The sequence below is a fragment of the Balaenoptera borealis genome (genome assembly GCF_965194805.1).
Source record: "Balaenoptera borealis genome assembly, chromosome: 17".
NCBI lineage: Eukaryota > Metazoa > Chordata > Mammalia > Artiodactyla > Balaenopteridae > Balaenoptera > Balaenoptera borealis.
The window spans coordinates 7,754,555-7,774,644 of NC_138876.1; positions in this window are offsets into that span (position 1 = coordinate 7,754,555).

Consider the following 20,090-nt stretch of genomic DNA (forward strand, 5'->3'; position numbering starts at 1 on the left):
CACAAAACATGCAAATCAGAGGTAGATGTTTCCAGTGTGAACCCACCAGTTCAACAGTCTCGTCATGAGCCCTGAGGCTTTTCATCTTTCCACTCTGCCGTCTTCACGTAGTGGCAATGCCACTCTCAGGGTGTTAAGATGTCTATCAGAACTGTCGTCGCATGACATGTCCAAGGGCAAGGAGAGAAAAATTCCTATCTTGGGTTATTTTTTTCAAAACCAGGAACACCTTTCCAGAAGCACCCACACAGGCTTTTCCTAGCATCTCATTCTCTGGGGTCATCGTATGTCTCTACCTAACTCAGTATCCAGCGAGGGAGCAGAATTGCCATGAGTGACCAGGAGAGGAGGGTCGCCTTTTGGAGGGGCGGGGGTTGACCCATGAACGGAAGCTAGTCAGGCCTGCTCACGGGGAGTAAGCAGGATGATAATGGCTCTTTCAGAAATGGCAACGTGGTTCAGTGTTCAATGTCATGTGACTTCAAAGCCCAGAGCCATGAGAAACACAGAAGAAACATCCCTCCCACATCTTCAGCCCTTCAGGTTCACGTCGGAGTTCACATTCACCATCTCATTCTAGCCCCTTGGGACCCTGTAAGGCAGGAAGGATCAGGGAGTCTTTATGTCCATTTCACATCTGAGGAAACTGGAACTCTGACATTCTAGCAGGGTCCTCATCAGCTAGAGGTCTCACTCCAAGTCTGATACTGTAAGCCCTGTTCACGGCAGCCTCAGATGGGCAGGCACACCCACTGCTGAAGTCCTTCCAAGTGAGGCTCATGTGTGGACACAAGGGCAACAGTTAGGAGATTCTTACTGAAATCTCACACAGCTCCTCTTTAAAGCTTAACCTCCTTGTCTTCAAAATATTTCAGGTTGAAAGGAGATGTGGTATATATACAATGGAATACGACTCAGCTATAAAAAAAGAATGAAATTTTGCCATTTGCAGCAATATAGATGGACTTGGAGGACATTATGCTCAGTGAAATAAGTCAGACAGAGAAAGATAAATACTATATGGTATCACTTATATGTGGCATCTAAAAAATACAACAGGGCTTCCCTGGTGGCGCAGTGGTTGAGAATCTGCCTGCCAATGCAGGGGACACGGGTTCGAGCCCTGGTCCAGGTAGGTCCCACATGCCGCGGAGCAACAAAGCCCGTGCGCCACAGCTACTGAGCCTGCGCATCTGGAGCCTGTGCTCCGCAACAAGAGAGGCCGCGACAGTGAGAGGCCCGCACACCGCGATGAAGAGTGGCCCCCGCTTGCCACAACTAGAGAAAGCCCTAGCACAGAAACGAAGACCCAACACTGCCAAAAATAAATAAATAAAATAAAGAATTATTTTTTAAAAAAAAGTAAAAAATACAACAAACTAGTGAATAAAACATAAAAGAACAAACTAGTGGTTACTCAGTGGGGGGGGATCAATATAGGGGCTGGGGGGTGGGAGGTACAAACTATTGCATGTAGGATGGGCTCAAGGATGTATTGTACAACACAAGGAGTACAGCCAATATTTTATAATAACTGTACATGGAAAGTAACCTTTAAAATTTGTATAAAATTTTAAAAAATTTTAACTAAAACATAAAAACACCTTTAAAAAAACCCAGCAAATAACAAAACAAGAAAAAAAATATTTCAGGTTGAACAATAAGCTCTGGGTAGATAAGCATAGGTTTTAAGAGCCATCTCATCTGTTTTGCAGGCAGGATAAGCGTGCCGGCCTCATCTAGGTGGCTTCAACATAATCCGCACAGCTAATGGAGAGACAAGGGCATCACAGCTGCAGGCAGCCGAGGAAGCAAGCAGGAGCCAATGGCACCCTCCAGCTCAGAGTATGAAATATTTATTGCTCACTTTAATGGACCACGGCTGCCTGATCCAGGGAGCCCTGGAGCGGCCGAATGTTACGATGCTCTTACAAGAGCAACTCTGTGTCTGAAGAGTTGTTTCAGCATTGACTTGCACCTGGATTATGGGAAGAAGCTTTTTCTGTTTGTTTGTTTTTCGAGAGAGAGCTGGTTTCAGTTGTCTATGGAGGGATTTTTCTTGAACTGGAGTTCCGACCATCCTTTATGTGTTTATTCATTTTGTAAACATTCACCAGCCAGCTGTGGGTTCAGGGGCTCTAATGTGGAATTCGACAGTCCTTTCCTGGATTACCCCCAAAGCCCTGAGCCCTTTCCATGCTCTCTGCTGCCCTGCTGTCTGTCAGGACCGTGGGGTGACAGGGAACCATCCTCAGGGGATGTAAAGCGTCATGAGGATTGAACATCTTCTCCCTCCAAACCCAGCTCTTTGCTCTCGGGTCTCTATGCCTCAGGGCTCATCTTCTTGCCTCTGATGCTGTTCCATACGTGACCAAAACATATGCCCAACTGTGAAGGTCAAAAGTAAAAGACACCTCAGAGACTACCGCTTTGTGTGCCATGGACCCCCTTGGTTGTCTGGAACTCCTGTGGACCCCTTCTCATAAAACGAAATACGCAAGATTAGAGGGATACCAATTATATTTCGATACAGTTATCAAAATAGTTTAACAACAAATTGGTAAAATAATAATATTCGGGCTCCTCTATTAGCACGTTCTATAACAAGGGCTAGTGGGGGTGGTCTGAGAAGGACTGTATTTTTGAAGGACTGATGAGCATCTTTCATTCCTACAGTGAAAATATCTGCAATATAAATTGGTGATAGAGTCCCAGGCACTGCTGATAGGACTGTGGCTTGTTGCCCACTTTCATAATCAAGGTAAATTATAAATTTCAGTTAGAAGGTAATAAAAATGAAGATGCATTTTGGTTCCCATCTGTATTGGATTGAATGCTGGCCCCCCAAAAAGATATGTCCATGTTCTAATGTCCATATGGGTAAAGGTGGCCTCATTTGGAAAAAAAGAGTCTTTGCAGATGTAATTAAATTAAGCATCTCGAGAAGAGATCATCCTGGATTATGAGTGGGCCCTAAATCCAGTGACACGTGTCCTCGTACAAAATAGAAGAGAAGACCAGAGAATTCCATGTGAAGATGGAGGCTATGTGACCACGGAGACAGCAATTGGGTTGGAGCACCCACAAGCCAAGGAACCTGGAGCTACCAGATGCTGGTCGAGGCAAGGATGGGTTCTCCCTTAGAGCCATCAGAGATCACGGCCCTGCCCACACATTGACTTCAGACTTCTGGCCTCCAGAACAGTGAGAGAATGTTTCTTTTGCTTGAAACCATCTGATTTGTGGTAATTTGTTACAGCAGCTCTAGGAAACTAGTACATTAAGTTTACTGATGTCTCAAATTCTAGTATTAAGACCCCTGCGCAGGTACAACTATGTCACACATTCATTCCATACGTATCTGTGGAATGATTACTTTTATTCCAGATGTAGTTGTTGACACTGGAGCCTGGGCAGTGGATAAGCCTGCCTTAGTCTCTGCCCTCAGGAAGCTTGCATTCCAATGCAGTGGGTGACGAAAAATAAACAATAGAATAATTAATAAACAATGTCAGGGAGTGATAAGGGTCTTGAAGCAAATAAAACTTCAAGGTATATTGAAAGTGACTGGGGAACTGGGTGGCCAGGGAAAGATGACCATTGCTGAGAAGATGACCATTTAGCTGAGATTTAAGTGATTAAAAAAACTGCCAAAAATGGTGGAGGGAAGAGCTTTCCTGCAAAAAGAATGTGCAAAAGCCTTGAGGCGGGAACAAGCTTGGCTAGTTTAATGCAGAGACGAAGGGCCGTACAGCTGGAGCAGAGAGTAAGGGGAGGGTGGGAGGAGGGGGGAGATCACAGAGGAGAATACCACTGGGGCCTCAGTCTGGGTTCTCAGAGAGACGGATGCTGAGATGGGGATTAGCATGCAGGGGGATTCTTGGGGGATGCGCTCAGGATCACAGCTTGGAAGGGAGAGGAAAGGAAGCAGGATTTTAGGAGAGAAAAGTTGGGCTACAATGCAGTCACCCGCAGCTGACACCCCAGGGAGCTCTGGAGCTGAGATCATTCTGCAGAGTTGTCCTGCCTGCAGGACAGGGGACCAGGCTGGATAACCTGCACTGACCAGTCGCCAGTGACCGGCTGATCCCAGGGAGGGGAGTGCGACCACGGGTAAGGGGACTCTCTTCATTTCGGAAAAGCCACAAGCTTCCAGCGCTCTCAGCAGCTAGGAGACAAGCACTCAGTCCTGAAGGAGGATCGCACACTGCAGCACCCGCCACAGGCCTTGGCGAGGAGTTTGGGGTTTACAACTTTATGTGTGTGGAAATCACAGCTCAGAGAGGGCAGTGAGTTTCCTGATGTCACAAAGCAGGCTGGGGGCAGAACCAAGGTTAAGTACCTTGCTTCCTAGATCAGTCCTCCTTCTGTTATTCCCCATCCCTTCCAAGGGCCAGAAGGTAACATTTTTAAAAAAAATTAATTAATTAATTAATTAATTATTTATGGCTGTGTTGGGTCTTCGTTCCTCTGTGAGGGCTTTCTCCAGTTGCGGCAAGCGGGGGCCGCTCTTCATCGCGGTGCGCGGGCCTCTCACCATCGCGGCCTCTCTCGTTGCGGAGCACAGGCTCCAGACATGCAGGTTCAGTAGTTGTGGCTCACGGGCCCAGCTGCTCCACGGCATGTGGGGTCTTCCCAGACCAGGGCTCGAACCCGTGTCCCCTGCATTGGCAGGCAGATTCTCAACCACTGCGCCACCAAGGAAGCCCCAGAAGGTAACATTTTGCTCTGCATTCTGATGCCCAGAACTTCCCAGGGCAAGGCCACTTCTATTGTCCTTGAAAGTTGCTGTTTCTAAGGAACCATCTTGATCTGCTCTTCCTTTAGACACCAGGAGTGCTGGAGATGCATTTGTGTGTACCTCAACCCACGTGTGCAAACACATATGTGCCTACACGCAGACATGCCCACGCACGCATACACACATGCATACACACAGTAACAGTGCATTTCTCTGCACTGTTCTGTATCGTTGGTAACGTGGATTCTCCAGCTTTCCGTCAGTGTCGACCAATTATTACACCCCCCTGGCAGTCATCAAAGAAGGTGGGACCATCCTTTGGGGAAACCACGTGAAGACTGATTACCTGCTGTGTATGATTTCTTCTCTTCTTAGCAAAGAACACTTTCCCGGAGCCCAGGGCACTCAGAGAAGATGTCACCTTCCCAAGAAGCAAAAGCATCTTCCACACATTTCAGATTTCAATTTACCCAGCCATGGCCAGTGACTGACTTCAGATCCTGATAACACTTTCATCTCCATAAACGCCGGAGGGCAGCCAGTCAACGCAAGCCCGATGCTTCCCGGAGTCGGGAAGCAGATCAGACTGGCGTGAAGTGGCCTCTCAGAAGATCAAAAAGGCCGTGTTAGAGCTCAGCTCCACTCTCCAGAATGCTGTGATTTTTCCAACGTATGCCTTCATTTTTTTTTAAAGGAAAACACACACACGCTTAGAGTCTATTTCACCACCTTGCCCAGATTCTTAAGTGAGGTGAGCAGACCGTGGAGGTAGCTTGTGTAATCGACTCGCTCCAGACTTAGAGGCCAAGAACTGGCTTCTCCAGCCACAAGGTGGAAATGGACCCTGGGCTCACCGTTGTCCTGGGAACAAAGGACGCTGTACGTAAACGTGCCTCTCAGACTCTAATGAGGATACCCCTTTCAGGATCGACCACTAAGAGCCACAGGTGGGACAGGACCTGAGCTGTTCTAAAATGCCACAGGCAGGAGGGACAGCTGCACCCCTGGGACCCCGGTTTTGTGCCCGTGTGTCCACCACCAAGTGCCATTCAACCTTTCTTAGCATCCGGTTCTGCCACAGGTTTGATGAGTGACTCCTTCCCTCATCCTCCGTGTGTTCATCTTCTATGAAACGCTGCAGCTCTCCAAGGTCTGTGGTTGGCATTAAATGCTCAAGCCTGGAGAGGCGACAGTATCCTTGATGAGGTGTCTCAAGGCTAACACTTGCCTCCACCCCGGCCACCATTGCCCCGGTTCAGGGACTCCCGCCTGGGTTCAGACCTCCTCTGTCTCCCCAGCCTGACGCCACCATCTCTCTCAGGAACGCCAAAGCCATCCATCAAAGGTCAAATTCCCAGGCCATTAGTTCCCTACTCAGAAGTGCTGCCTGCCTCTCAGAAATGTGAACAAAGATCTCTCCTTGGAATTAGAATCACACAGCAAGGTGGGCAAGAGTATAGAATCATCTAGAGTATAGAATCATCTAACTGGGTTCAAATCCCAGCTCCATCACTCACCAGCTGTGTGCCTTTGCACAAGTCCATTCTCCTCTCTGTACCTTAGTTTATTTATGTACATGAGGAAGATGAAAGTGCCCGCTTCACAGGACATTTTATGTGGATTAAATCTGTGAATACATATAAAGTCATGAGAGCTGTAGTTGACACATCATAAATCCTCAGTAAACTTTAGTGATTCTCAATGTTATAATTAGCCAGAATCTTCCATTGCACAGTCCCAAGAGTTAAGACACAGCTGAGCCTGAGATAAAGTGAATGGAGGCTGATTATTCATAAACCTGAGGCAGGGAAACCTTCAGCTGGCACCTGCGTTCCAGCAGGCGTTCAAGGTGCTGGAAAGGAATCGGTTTTGTAAGAAGAAAAAGAGGAGATGCCGAGACAATGCTGATTGGTGAGCAACTGGGGGGGAGGGGGGCGGGTGGGTGTTGGGATGTGGGGAGACTTTCTGGTTGGTCTGTAGGTGGATTCAACTATCCTTAATCAGCTGCAACGAGCAGGCAAGCAGTTGGGGCAGTTTTAAAAGGGGAAGGATGGTTTGTTCAGTGTTTAGGGCAGAAGGCTTCCTGGAACAAGTCAGGGGTGATAGGGAGCATCTTTGTGGTCACACTGGGATAATCATCCATATGGGGGAGACTGGGGCAGGTCGTTTCTCACTCGCCTCCCATGGTTCCCACTTTCTGAGGGCGAGATCTTGTGCAGAACCTGTCACACATATTCCCCGTGGGAGCGCTGCAGAGGACGGAAGGGAGGCGACCTCCACGATGCTTTACAGTCCACACCGGTGCTGCGTAGCTTTCCTAACTCCATGCAGGATTTCCGAAAGGGACTGCAGACATTCAACCCTGCTCCTCGAGACTGACACAGATCTGCAACAAGGCTGGTACTAAACGTTTGGGAAATGTTTCCTAAAGGCGCTCCTTTTCTTAAATTTTGCAAAGTCAGCATATTATGGTGCAAGCTGGCCTGGGGCAAAGTGGCACTGTGAGTAGATGCCCCTTCTGGCCAAGCTGAGTGACCCCAAAGGGGGCTCACCTATGGGGTAGGGGGCTAGGGAAGTGTTAGCTCAGGGCTTTTATGAGTAGAAAAGCCTTGCTCTGGCCTCAACCTAGCTCTGCGGAGGTTGGGGGTATCCAGAGGCCATTGGAAGCCGCAGACCTGGGTGCAGTAAATACACGCCAGCTCACAGCCACTCCAACACTAGGTCACACGCCACCAAGAGAACACATCTGCATCTCCTGCTGCCTTCCTGATGAGGCCACCGTGTCAGCACCAGTTTTAGGCAAGGGTGAGATATGGGCCTTCAAGACCAGCAGGTGGGTAAGAGCAGGAACCTCCAGGGAAGCTCAGCATGGTCATAACAGGACATGGCCCAAGTGTGTACATGGCTGTGAATAAGAGGCCTCTCTCTCCATCGCTCCAGGACTCAGAGGAGAGACCCACAATTTCTGCCCAACTCTCATGTAAGTTACTGCATGTATACAATGTGAATTGTGTCCCATTACAGCTGGCAATTTTGTGCAATGCACAGCCTGAACAACTGTACATGGCAGCCCTGGATGGTGAATTTCCTCTACTGAGATAAGAGTGAAAGCCATGGAGGAAAATCAGATCAGTAATTAGAGGGGAAGAAGGCAACAAAGTTCATTCACATAGTCATCTCTCTTTAATTTATTCATTTATTGTTCATTGATTCCACAATTCAAAACTCTATATTGAGCTCCTGCTTAAGTCCAAACTCTGAAACAAGGGCTAGAGTCCCAGAGACAACCCAGTCACGTCCCTGCCCTGGAGGAGGCTGTAGTCAAGTGACACCAGAGAAGGTCTTTTGCACAGAATGTTTGCCTTTTGCATCCCTGCCCTTCACTTAACAGTCATGAAACAAATACATGGAGAGCTCGTGTCTGTTCCAGACATCACAGTAGAGACATGGTGTCTAGAGTCAGGAGCTGACAGTTGGGAGGGGAGCCAGACAAGGACTGACATGGTTGCCACAGGGTGGGAGAGGAGATGCACCCCCTGCCCCAATCCTGGGTGCTTTCCCCCCACATTCTTCTCCCAGAAAGACCTCCTCCTCAGACACCCTCACCCTCAGGTTGGATTCACAGCCTTTCTGCGCACCGTAGCACTCTGTTGTGCTTCTCGAATCGCCCCAAGAGCTCCATGATCACCGCCTGTTCACCTGCCCCCTCCCTTCTTCTACACTGTGAGCTTCTTGGGGTAAAAGACCTTTTCTCATGACTCTTCAAAGTTCAGTGTCTTGCCTGGTAGATATTTGGGAGATGTCAATGGACTATATGAAGGTGTGCACACTGCATGCATGAATGATGTGGTTTCCAAGGTGGGTCTCAGATAATGAGCAGATAATCATTAGAGAAACGCAAATCAAAACTACAATGAGGTACCACCTCACACCGGTCAGAATGGCCATCATTAAAAAGTCTTCAAATAACAAATGCTGGAGAGGGTGTGGAGGAAAGAGAACCCTCCTACACTGTTGGTGGGAATGTCAATTGGTACAGCCACTATAGAGATCAGCAGGGAGGTTCCTCAAAAAACTAAAAATAGAGCTACCATATGATCCTGCAATCCCACTTCTGGGCATATATCGGAACAAAACTCTATTCAAAAAGACACATGCACCCCTATATTCATAGCAGCACTATTTATAATAGCCAAGTCAGGGAAGCAACCTAAATGTCCATCAGTAGAGGAATGGATAAAGAAGATGTGGCACATACAGACAATGGAATACTACTCAGTCATAAAAAAGAATGAAATAATGCCATTTGCAGCAAAGTGGATGGACCTAGAGATTATCATAGTAAGTGAACTAAGTCAGAAAGAGAAAGACAAATACCATATGATATCACTTATGTGTAGAATCTAAAATACGACACAAATGAACTTATCTACGAAACAGAAACAGACTCACAGATAGAGAACAGACTTGTGGTTGCCAAGCGGGGTGGGGAGGGATGGATTGGGCGTTTGGGATTAGCAGATGCAAACTATTATATACAGAATGGATAAACAACAAGATCTTACTCTATAGCACAGGGAACTATATTTAATATCCTGGGATAAACCATAATGGGAAAGAATATAAAAAAGAATATATATATATATATATATATATATATATATATATATATATATATATATGTGTGTGTATGTATGTACGTATGTATATATCACTGAATCCCTTTGCTGTACAGCAGAAATTAACACAACATTGTAACTCTACTTCAATACAATAAATTATAATAAACAAATAAATAGGGAAAGAAGATGAGCAGAATATTACCAAGGAGAGAAGGACACTGGAAAATATGTCCCTGTGGGTAGTGATTTTGTCTGCTTTGTCCACGTCCTGTCCCCAGGCCCTCAAACAATAGCTACAACATAGTTGACACTTAAAAAGTATTTATTGAATGACTGGCAAGAAGCTACCTTCTCCTGCTTTGCTAGATGCTATGCAAATGAGAGAGGTCATCCCAGGACAGGATTTAAGCAGTGCCGCCTGTCCCAAGGTAGGCTTCCTGCCCTGCATCCGTGAAAACCTCCCAATCACTTCCAGGAAGAAGCTTGGAGGCACACACTTTGCTGAGAAGATGTCAAGGCTTCATTCAGACCAGAATCTGGGTTCTACGGTATCCACCATGTCTGTCACACCCCTAGATTCTGTCTGAAAGTCCCAAGGAAATGGGCTTCGGAATGGAACTCCAGCTAAAATGCTTCCCACTTGATCTGAGTTTGATAAAGTCAGGCTGACTTGAGTCCACTCCCAAGGCATAAGCCCTGGGATCCATAGGAACCGGGGGTGGTGTGCGTGGGTGAGAGAGATGAGTGATGAAAGAGAGAGAGAGAATGGAATGAGGGACTCTCTATGAATGAAATGTAGTGGTTATTCGTGTAAAAGATTAAAACCTCATATTCTTAATTAACTCAGCTCAAGCCTTCCTCAAGCCAAACCCCAAATCAAGATCTGTGCCTGGACTTTTCAGTTATTTGAACCAATACGCTTCTTATTTTTCAAGCCAGGTAAGAGTTGCATCTTCTGTTTCTTGCAGCCCACAGAGGCTCTCAGGTGGCAGGGCAACACTTCTAAACTGAATGAGACACACTGTGGTTGATTGTCCTTAATTGCTGTCTTTGCTCTTGACCTACTCTTTCAGATGCAAACCCTGAGATGCTTCCCGATAGGTCCAGCTTCAGGCCTGAGCCCTCACTTTGCAGGGGGAGGGAAGGCACCTTCATACATAGTCCCCCAAATGGAGAAGTATTTTCCAAAAAAGGAATAAGTTTGCTGTCAGCCAAACAAGGCGGCAGTCAAAAAAATTACTATAATATACAGGAGAAACTTGATTATAATTCCTGACCCTTCCGAGTCACCTGCCCCTGGAGTTAGGTGCAGCCAATCTTTGCCTCTCTCCCAGCTTGGACACAGAGGTGCCTTTATTCACGTATCTATCGAGGCGTCCCATGCATGCAGGATCTGTTTCACATTGGCACCACTTTCCAGCAACTCCTTCCACCCACTCCTGCCAGGTCAAGCACGTTCCTTCGTCCCAGGAATGTGCCTCTTATCACTGCCCTGTCCATCAGGTGGTAGCTCTTCCTTTTGCCATCCAGGCTCTAAGTGTCCTGCATGTCACTTTCCCCTCAAGTTCCTTACGCTGTTAAGACTCTGCAGGTAGAGACCTAACCCTGATCCTGCCCTCAAAGCACCGAGGGGCCTCCAGACAGCCCCTTCTTCTCTCTGAGCTTCACCTTATCTGCCCAGCCACCTCCTGTCTGGGGCAGGAATCCCCTCTGCCGTTTCCCTGACAAGCACCCGACCTGCCTGTGCTTGCACACTCCCAGGGACAGGGGACTCACTTGCTCACAGGCAGCCTGTTTCATCATCAGAGATCTCTAAAGCTGCAGCAGCCCTGGGCGGGGCCTGAGCAGAGATAACACAGTGCAATCCCCATGCCCTTGATGGCCACCCACTCACCAACGGCTCTGCACGCGGCTTTGAGGATCCGGGTCACACCATTATGTGGCAAACCAAGGCTCTGATGCTGGGCACACGGTCTGTTCCTAAGTCAGGTGTCTTCCATCTATTTTAAAGGCAATGGCTTTTTCAAGCCTGAATCTGGGGTTTTATACTGATCCCTAGATGTTGATGCTGAGGAAATGATTTGAAATCTCTATAGAGACTGCTCACCTCATTCCCATCCTACTGCATCCTGCAGGGGTCTAAGTGAGGGCTCTGGAGTCAGACATACCTGAATTTGCATCTTGGGTTCAGCTTACTAGCTGTGTGACCTTGGGAAAGTTTCTTAAACTATCTGAGCCTCAACTTCCTCAACCTAAAATGGGGATGGTAAAAATCCACTTGCTTTGCGAATGCTCGAAGGATTCAGTAAATGAAAACAGAAGATATAAGGGACTTTCCACATTACCTGGCTTTGCTGTTACTATCCCATGTGTCGTTTCCTGGAGGGGATTTTAGGCATGGGGAAGTACTTTGTTAGCTCTGGAAGCCCTGTACTTCTGATGCCATTGCCATGGTCACCACCCTGGCACAGTCTACCCAGGAAGCTGAGCAGGATGAAGGCAAGAAGCTTGCCTGGATGGGCAGCTCCACGATGAGTCCACAAGGGAGCTGAGAGGATTATGTGGTTTTGTGTTTGGGGAAAGAAGGGGCTGCTCTCTAGGGTTCAGGCCCTTCTACAGGTGAAGGGACTTGAGGTGTGAGCCGTCTGGGCTCCAAGTAGAACATCACCCCCATTCCAGCATGGCCTTTTGCTCTGGAGGCTGTGTGGCCAAGAGGAGAGAGCTTGGCCTTTGGACCCAGGCAGACCTGGGTTCAAATCCCAGCTCTACCATCACACTCAGGGTTCTTCCCCCACCTGGATTGGTAGCTTCTACCAACTTGTTCCTGATTCTTCTTTGACAAGCTCTGTTTTCCCCTCTCCTTAAAATTCAGTTCAAGCAACCCCTCACCCAGAAACTCCCTGAGGCCCCCCAGGCAGGCTTAGGGTTATTTTCTCTGTGTCCCCAGACTATATGGTGTTCTACCACCAGTCACACGGAATTGAAAGAGCCTGTTCAGTGTCAGTCTTCCCGACCCCTGCGAGCACCTTGAGGAGAGGGACACAGGCTCATTCATCTGGGTCTGCGGTGCCTGGAATGACGTTTGGCACCATGAAATGTACCAAGAATATTTGCTGAATTAGTTAATTACAAATAAAAACAGAATCAAAACCAACTAGCTGGGTGCTGGGCACAATTGTAGACTGGAGAAGCAAGAAGGGAAAGGAATAAGAATAGGGGCTTCCCTGGTGGCGCAGTGGTTGAGAATCTGCCTGCTAATGCGGGGGACACGGGTTCGAGCCCTGGTCTGGGAAGATCCCACATGCCGCGGAGCAACTAGGCCCGTGTGCCACAACTACTGAGCCTGCACGTCTGGAGCCTGTGCTCCGCAACAAGAGAGGCCGCGACGGTGAGAGGCCCGCGCACCGCGATGAAGAGTGGCCCCCGCTCGCCGCAACTAGAGAAAGCCCTCGCACAGAAACGAAGACCCAACACAGCCATAAATAAATAAATAAATAATAATTAAAGGTGCTAATAATTTTTTTTTAATAAATAAATAAATAAATAAATAAGAATAGACCATTTCCTGTACCTGGTGGGCTAGGAAGGAACCTGGGCCAGGTGAGACCCGGGTTCTACTCCAGGCTCAGGCACTACCTGCTCTGGTCTTGGGAGAAGTCAACCCCACTATCCGGATCTGGACCACAGCTTCCCTCCCCTGGGCATGGCTGAATTGGCTCATTTCCAAGCTCTCTTCCATTCCTGATACACTCTGTGGATGGAGGCCCTTGGCTGAGGCCAGGCTCTAACCCTCCCATCTTCCCTCTCAGCTCAGGGCCAGGGCTGTTCACAAGGAAACAGGCCTCCAGAAGAGGGCCGGATTGTTATCTCCAAGACAAGCCTCTAATTGGCCTGACAGTTTAAGAGGGAGAACAGTTTTTTTAAAAATGGACGCGCCTTCCGACCCAGCTCTATTACCAGCAGGTTTTCCGGCTCATTTGTTTGCCCCTGAGAGATCGGAGGCGTTCATTCTACATCAGCAACACTTACAGGAAATATGAGAAGAAATAAATTTGCCACAGACGTTATACACCACGCTGCAGTAATTACAAACCGCTGTCCTGAAAGCAGCCTGAGGTGGCTGAAATATGTGAATGCAGAATGCTTGGGAAGAGGAAAGAGGAAAAGGAGGGAAAGAAGAAAGAAAGGGAGGGGGGAGGGTGGAAGGTGGGAGGGAATGAAAATAGACACCATTTATCACCAACGATCTGTGTACCAAGCACTATGCCACGCTCCTTACCAGATTCACCTCATTTAATTCTTTCAGGATTCCTGTGAAGTAAGATTATTGTTAGCTTCAGGTTATAAAGGAGAAAGTGAAGTCAAAAGCAGAAAAACAGATATGCCAACAGTGGAGCAGAACAATGAGAAATGAGTCAAATTACCCTGCAGAACCTCCAAAAGATACCGCACGCAGAGCACCACGTACCTGCAAAGTAAGAGCGAGGCTGGAAATGGGAATTGGCTGGAAGTCTGTGTACTGAGAATTGACACCCACCCACGCAATTCCCTATCTGCCCCTGCAAAGCCACAGAGGGGCACACATGTACAACACACACACACACACACACACACAGAGGCTTAAGTTTCCAGATCTTTTTTTTTTCTCTCCCTCTCCTTCAAATGGGCAATTTCTATTGGTGCATCTTCAAGTTCACTGATTCTTTCTTCTGTCATCTCCAATCTGCTATTAAATTTATTTGGCAAACTTTTCATTTCTGTTCATTCTCTTTCGTTCTAGAATGTTCATTGAATTCTTCATAGTTTATATTTTTCTGTTAAATGTTTCTGTCTGCTCCCTCATTAAAATCAAAATTTCCTTTACATGAACTTATTTCCAACAGTCATTTTAAAGTCTTTGCTAATAATTTGCAGCAATTGGCACTCTCTTACCATTGCTGGATATATAAAATGGTACAGTAGCATGTGTTTGGGCTGGAATGGCTTGGGGGTTCTGCTGCCTGGGACATTAGTGTCCTCAGATCTTGCCCTCTGACCTGCACTGGGAACTTCCCTTCAGAGTGGAATCCTTTTTTTTTTTGACTTTTACAAGCAGGGAAAAGACCTGCCCCCACTAGTTGTAAACACTGGAAGAACAAAATATTGTAATTGTAGTACAGATTATTTTTCCATAAAACCCTCGTTCCATGGACTCTTATTTGTATTAAGAGCTTTTATATTTTGGCTTTTTGTATTTTGACTACATTGTGGTGCAGTACTAGTGCCAGAAGGCCTAATCCTACAATGAATCCTGCTATTCACTGAGTGCCTGCCACATGATAAAAAGGCATCACTGATGAAAAGAGCCCAAATAGACTAGGACTTCCCTGGTGGCGCAGTGGTTGCGAATCCGCCTGGCAGTGCGGGGGACACGGGTTTGAGCCCTGGTCCAGGAAGATCCCATATGCCATGGGACAACTAAGCCCGTGTGCCACGACTACTGAGCCTGTGCTCTAGAGCCTGCGAGCCACAACTACTGAGCCCATGTGTCACAGCTACTGAAGCCCGTGCGCATAGAGCTCATGCTGCGCAACAAGAGAGGCCACTGCAATGAGAAGCCGTGCACTGCAATGAGAAGCCCACGCACCTCAACGAAGAGTAGCCCCTGCTCGCCGCAACTAGAGAAAAGCCCGCATGCAGAAACGAAGACCCAATGCAGCCAAAAATAAATAAATAAATAAATAAATTAAAACAGGACTAAAAGATAAAAAGAAATGGTACAACTCCTATGGAAAAATGTTTGTTGGTTTCTTATAAAGTTAAAAATTTATCTCCCTAAAAAAAATAAAATAAAATAATAAAGTCTTTGCAAAGTGCAACATGTGCACTCTCTTGGATTTGGTTTCTATTAACTGATTCTTTTTTTCACTCTGGATCACATTTTCCTATTTCTTTATATGTCTAGGGAAAACTTTATTGAATATTGAACATTGTGGGAAGGAAATTATAGGGGCTCTGGCTTCAGTTATCATCCTCTGAAATTAGCAAGCCTCTCAATTGCTTGTTAATCACTTGGACTTGCAAGGGCTTGGTTTCACACTTTGCTTGTTCAGATCTGTGCAAATCTCAAGGTAATTTCCAAGCCCCTCTAACTTGGTGGGACTCAAACCTGGCAGGTCTGTGGCATGGTTGTTACTCTTAAGGCATGTTCTTTCTGGTGTCTCAGCCAGATGCTGGGAGTATTAAGGGATTTCTCCTCTCTGGCAGGGCAAGAACTCTAACTGCTCAGCACTGCTTTACCCGGAGTATCTCTTCTGCTCTCAACACCATAACAGCAGCTATATGATAAGACTTAGGTGGCTTTCCCTGTGCACACACAGCTAAACCTCAGCCACAGACTCTCAGGGACTCCCGCATCAACTTAAGGGACCCGTTTTCTACATAGGCTCCTCCTTTCCAATGACCCACCCTGAGGGTTCCATCGTCTCAAGCCCTGCCTGAGCTCGGAGCTCTGTTTTCTCAGCTCAGTGGGACCACGTTCTGTATTTGGACTCCAGCTCACTGTGCCACAGTCAAGAGAATGTCCCAGGCATCAAGCTGGATGATCAAGGGATTCATCTCATGAATTTCCATTCTTTCAGGGATTGCGGTTTTGCGTTGCCTATTCCTCACTGCCTGAAAGCAGTTGTTTCATATATTTTTCCACTTTTTTATTTGTTTACAAATAAACAAGAGGAATAATCTAGTACCACTTACTGCATCATGGCTGGAAGCCTGGAAAATGTATTTTAAACTTCCAAGACTGTGAATTACAGGAAAGCATAGCTAAAGAAGAATGAAATGGCTGTTGGGTGAGCCAATCCACAGTATGTTTCCCAATCTAAAAATAAATTATCAATCAACTTTGAAAGAAAATATAAAGTTTCAGACTTGCCAAGACTAAAATAATAAATTAATAATAAAAATAATTTAAAATGTCCTTCTACATGTATTTTCTAGTAAAATAAAGGAGTAGAAAAGGGAGACCCAGGATTCTAGAGACAGAGAATCAAACTCAGGAGAGAGATTATCAAATGGAAGTCGCATGATGGCCATTGTGTACCAGGCTGAGAAAGTGATCTAGTCAGGTTGAAAGGAAATCCATAGTGACGTAGGAAGCAGGTTTCCAGTAACACAGAAATAAACTTGACAGCATAGGACCATGTTTAAGTATTTGAAGAACTATTGACAGGCATATGACAAAAGGTAAGAACACTGAAAAAGATAGCAGTAGTCACACAGAAAATAAACTACAGGCCATTATTATCTCCAGGAAAATCAAAAAGTTATAGTCTATATAACTGAACTTTACTTAGCCTAGCAAGAACCTATATTTACATAGTCATAATTCTACAAATATTATTTATTAGTTTAACCAAAAATCATGTACAAATCTCATTAAAGGATATGGATAGGGAGAGGCAAGCAAAGGAGCTATTGAATAAGAAGTCTGTATGGGTTCTTCATTCAGATAGGCCTGGCTCAAATCTTGGTTCTACCACCATCTAACTGGGCCAACCTGGGCAGCCTATTTAAATTTTTGAGGCCTCAGTTTTCCCCTCTGTAGAATGGATGCTCTCTCATAAGAATGCTGTATTAAATGAAAAAATATACACAAAGCCCCCCACACATAATGACATAATGGCATATATACACACACGATTTGGAGTGACATATCAGCACTTACATGGTCTAGCCTCTAATTATCCTTCCAGACTCAACTGCCTCTCCCCTTTCACCCCGAGAGTGAGCTCCAGCTACACATAATCATTTAGAGCTCCCAAATTTGCCATGACAATTTACACCTTTGTGCTTTGTCTGTGCAACTCCCTCTGCTCTGAAGGAACTTTCCTTTCTACTAGTGGCCTGAACTTCTGCCCATCCTTCAGGAACCAGTTCACATGCTGCCTCTTCCAAGCTCCACCTATACCCCCTCCCATGGGAGAGAGAAAGTGTTTCTAAGCATGTTGACCAGAGACTGGTGCTCATTGGTGAACTGAGTAGTTGGCTGGGACCCTAGGAAATGTGAATGGTCATGCATGGCATGGTTTTGGCCTCATCCCTCTATGGTTGAAGAACTATGTCTCTACATGTTGGGACCTGGGATTCCAGCCCCAACTCTAAGTGTCCTGCTCCTGGGCAGGCCTGAGATGCAATGCCTACTTTTCCTTTCGGAGCCAGGCCCTGTCCCCTCAAGTCTCAACTCCCCCAGCTGCTGAAACGGGGAAATCTCATGGCAGCAGCTAACCTATCCCTTTCCACCACCTCCTGCTGCTGAAATCAGGTGGACTTCTTGCCTGGAATCCCATCCCCAAAGTGAATACATCTTGTGAAACTCACCTACTGTCTCTCTTGTTGCTTGGCTGGAAGGCTATATTCTACTGCATTTCTTGGCTTACCCTCTGGGCTATAAAGAGAGAGCCAGTGGAGAGAAGGGAAATTTGAGACATCGCAAGAAAATAAATCTATTAGCAATAACCTCATGGTTGAGATGGGAAGGCTTATTAAGGAAGGAGTTTCCTCCACAGAACTCAGACCCTTCCCTTTCCTCAAGGACACATTTTAATTTGAAAGTTAAAGGGAGAGGAATAAACTCAGGGAGATCCAGCTCTTTCCTCACTGCAATGTGAGCTGCAAAGTGGCTAGACCATAACCATCAGGCAAGGAACATTCTCAAATCGGTAGGCTTCCAGGATAGAGTCTTTGGATGACCATGGATGACCATGTGGCCTTTGGCAGGTCCCTTCACTCTTCTGTTTTGCCAACTGAGCAGTGGTGTCTTGGACCCTATGCTCTTGGAGGTTCCATCCAGCTGTCATGTTTGTGATCACTTAGGAGGCTTTCTATGTTCTCTGCTTACGTTTCCTTTGTTCCTGTTATATTTGGGAAGAGGAAATATGTCTTCCCATCTTTCCCATAAAGAAAAGGGGAATCTTTCTGGCAGCCTGCCAAATCACTGGGACGAGTTAATGCTCAGCTGATAGGCTGCGACCTCATGTCCATCAGGACACAGATCCAGGGCTGGCTGTCTCTTTCACTTTCCTCCCCCATGCAGTAAGCATCTGGGACAGGGCTTGTCCTGTAGGGTCTTGTTTGATCTTCATCCATTCTGCTGCTGGTGGTAAAGGTCTCAGGGCCCCTCTTGGGGCCTGGCCAGAACACATGGGTCGCAGGGCAGGGTTCTGGGGGAAGTCAAAGTATCCACAGGGGACCCAGGCCCTCATTCCTTTTTCCCATTCAGTTTTCCCAGTGATCTCAGGAGTGAAGGATACAAGTTGCTTGCCTAGCTATTCCACGAATAAAATGGATTAATTTCCCATTTGGCTATCATTGTTTTATGTGCAGCTCTCTTGGTCTGGATCTCCAGAGATCAGGAGGAGTGAGCCTTAGGATCAGGGCACTGTGTCCCCACCTTAAAGTCCTAATAAGACAAAGGAACTCACTGGATAGTCCAAAAGAAAGACATTGACATGACTATAATAGCGTGCTTCATATAAATCTTCGTGAGTGCTTATTATATTAAATGAGACACAGCACTAGGAAATGTAACAAGCTCTTAAGGAACCCAGCGAGCAGCTGGATAGATCTGCTGCCCTGAGGGCAGCTGGGAGGCATTCTGAAGGAAGTGACTGATGGCCCCCCCCTCCCACCAACATTCATCCTGAAATGTCATTTTTGTAATGACCTTGCAATAGCAGGGACTCAGCTGGGCAACTCTGGCCCTTTAGAAACATTTTGACAGCCTCCTGTTTGGAGAGCCCGACAGTTATTAAGATGGAAGAAGGCAGTCAGAGGCTCTGTCAAGCAGCCAGGGGGTTCCCGCTGAGGCCACTATAAAGGGGAGCAGTGGGGAAAGCATTCGGAAAGTTGGGGATTGCAGTAGGACCCCAGACCGGGGCTCCCTGAGCCTTTGATTGAGACAGGACAAGTCTGTCCTCACCAATCTCAAAAACCTGCTTCCTGTGCATCCAGGGCCTGGAGTTCTAAACAAGGAGGCTGATAAAAGATAGATTAAAAGGCATTAAAATAGTATTAGATTTCATGGCACAGAGAGGCCTGTCAGGTCTGGGCTCACAGAGGGAATTACTGTAAGGCAATGATCAAAATGAGTCACCAGTGTCTGCTCAGATTGTGCTGATGCCTCTTGAAAAGGCAAAAACCGGGCCTATTGTTTGTGTCAAAAATACTTCTGAAGAGGCTACAGAAATGAAAAGATGCTGATGCGCCAAAGTCTGGAGGGAGAGAAATGGGAGAAAGAGAAGAACCAGTAGCCTTATTATGTAGGGGAAGCAGGTGAGCAAGGAATAGTATTTCAGAGCAGGATGGAACAGGGGGCTGATGGTGGAAACGGGATGAGTTGGGGAGGCTGAGTTGGAGACCTGGCTCTGTCACCAGGTAGGCTTTCCCTTTTATTGAGCTTCTACTATGTGCTAAATACTCTACTAGGTACTTAAAGCATAATACTCAGTGAAAACGACAGTTCCTTGAGGAAGCTGTGTGGCCCTGAAGTTGTCACTGCCCTTCTCTGAACCTCAGTATCTTCTTCTGGAAAGTGGTAATCATCCATAACCCCCAAGGTGGTGGAGGAACATATTAGTTCACTAGGGCTGCCATAACAAAGTACCACAGACCTGGTGGCTTAAAGAACAGAAATTAATTTTCTCACAATTCTAGAGATTAGAAGTCTGAGATCAATGAGTCCACCTTCA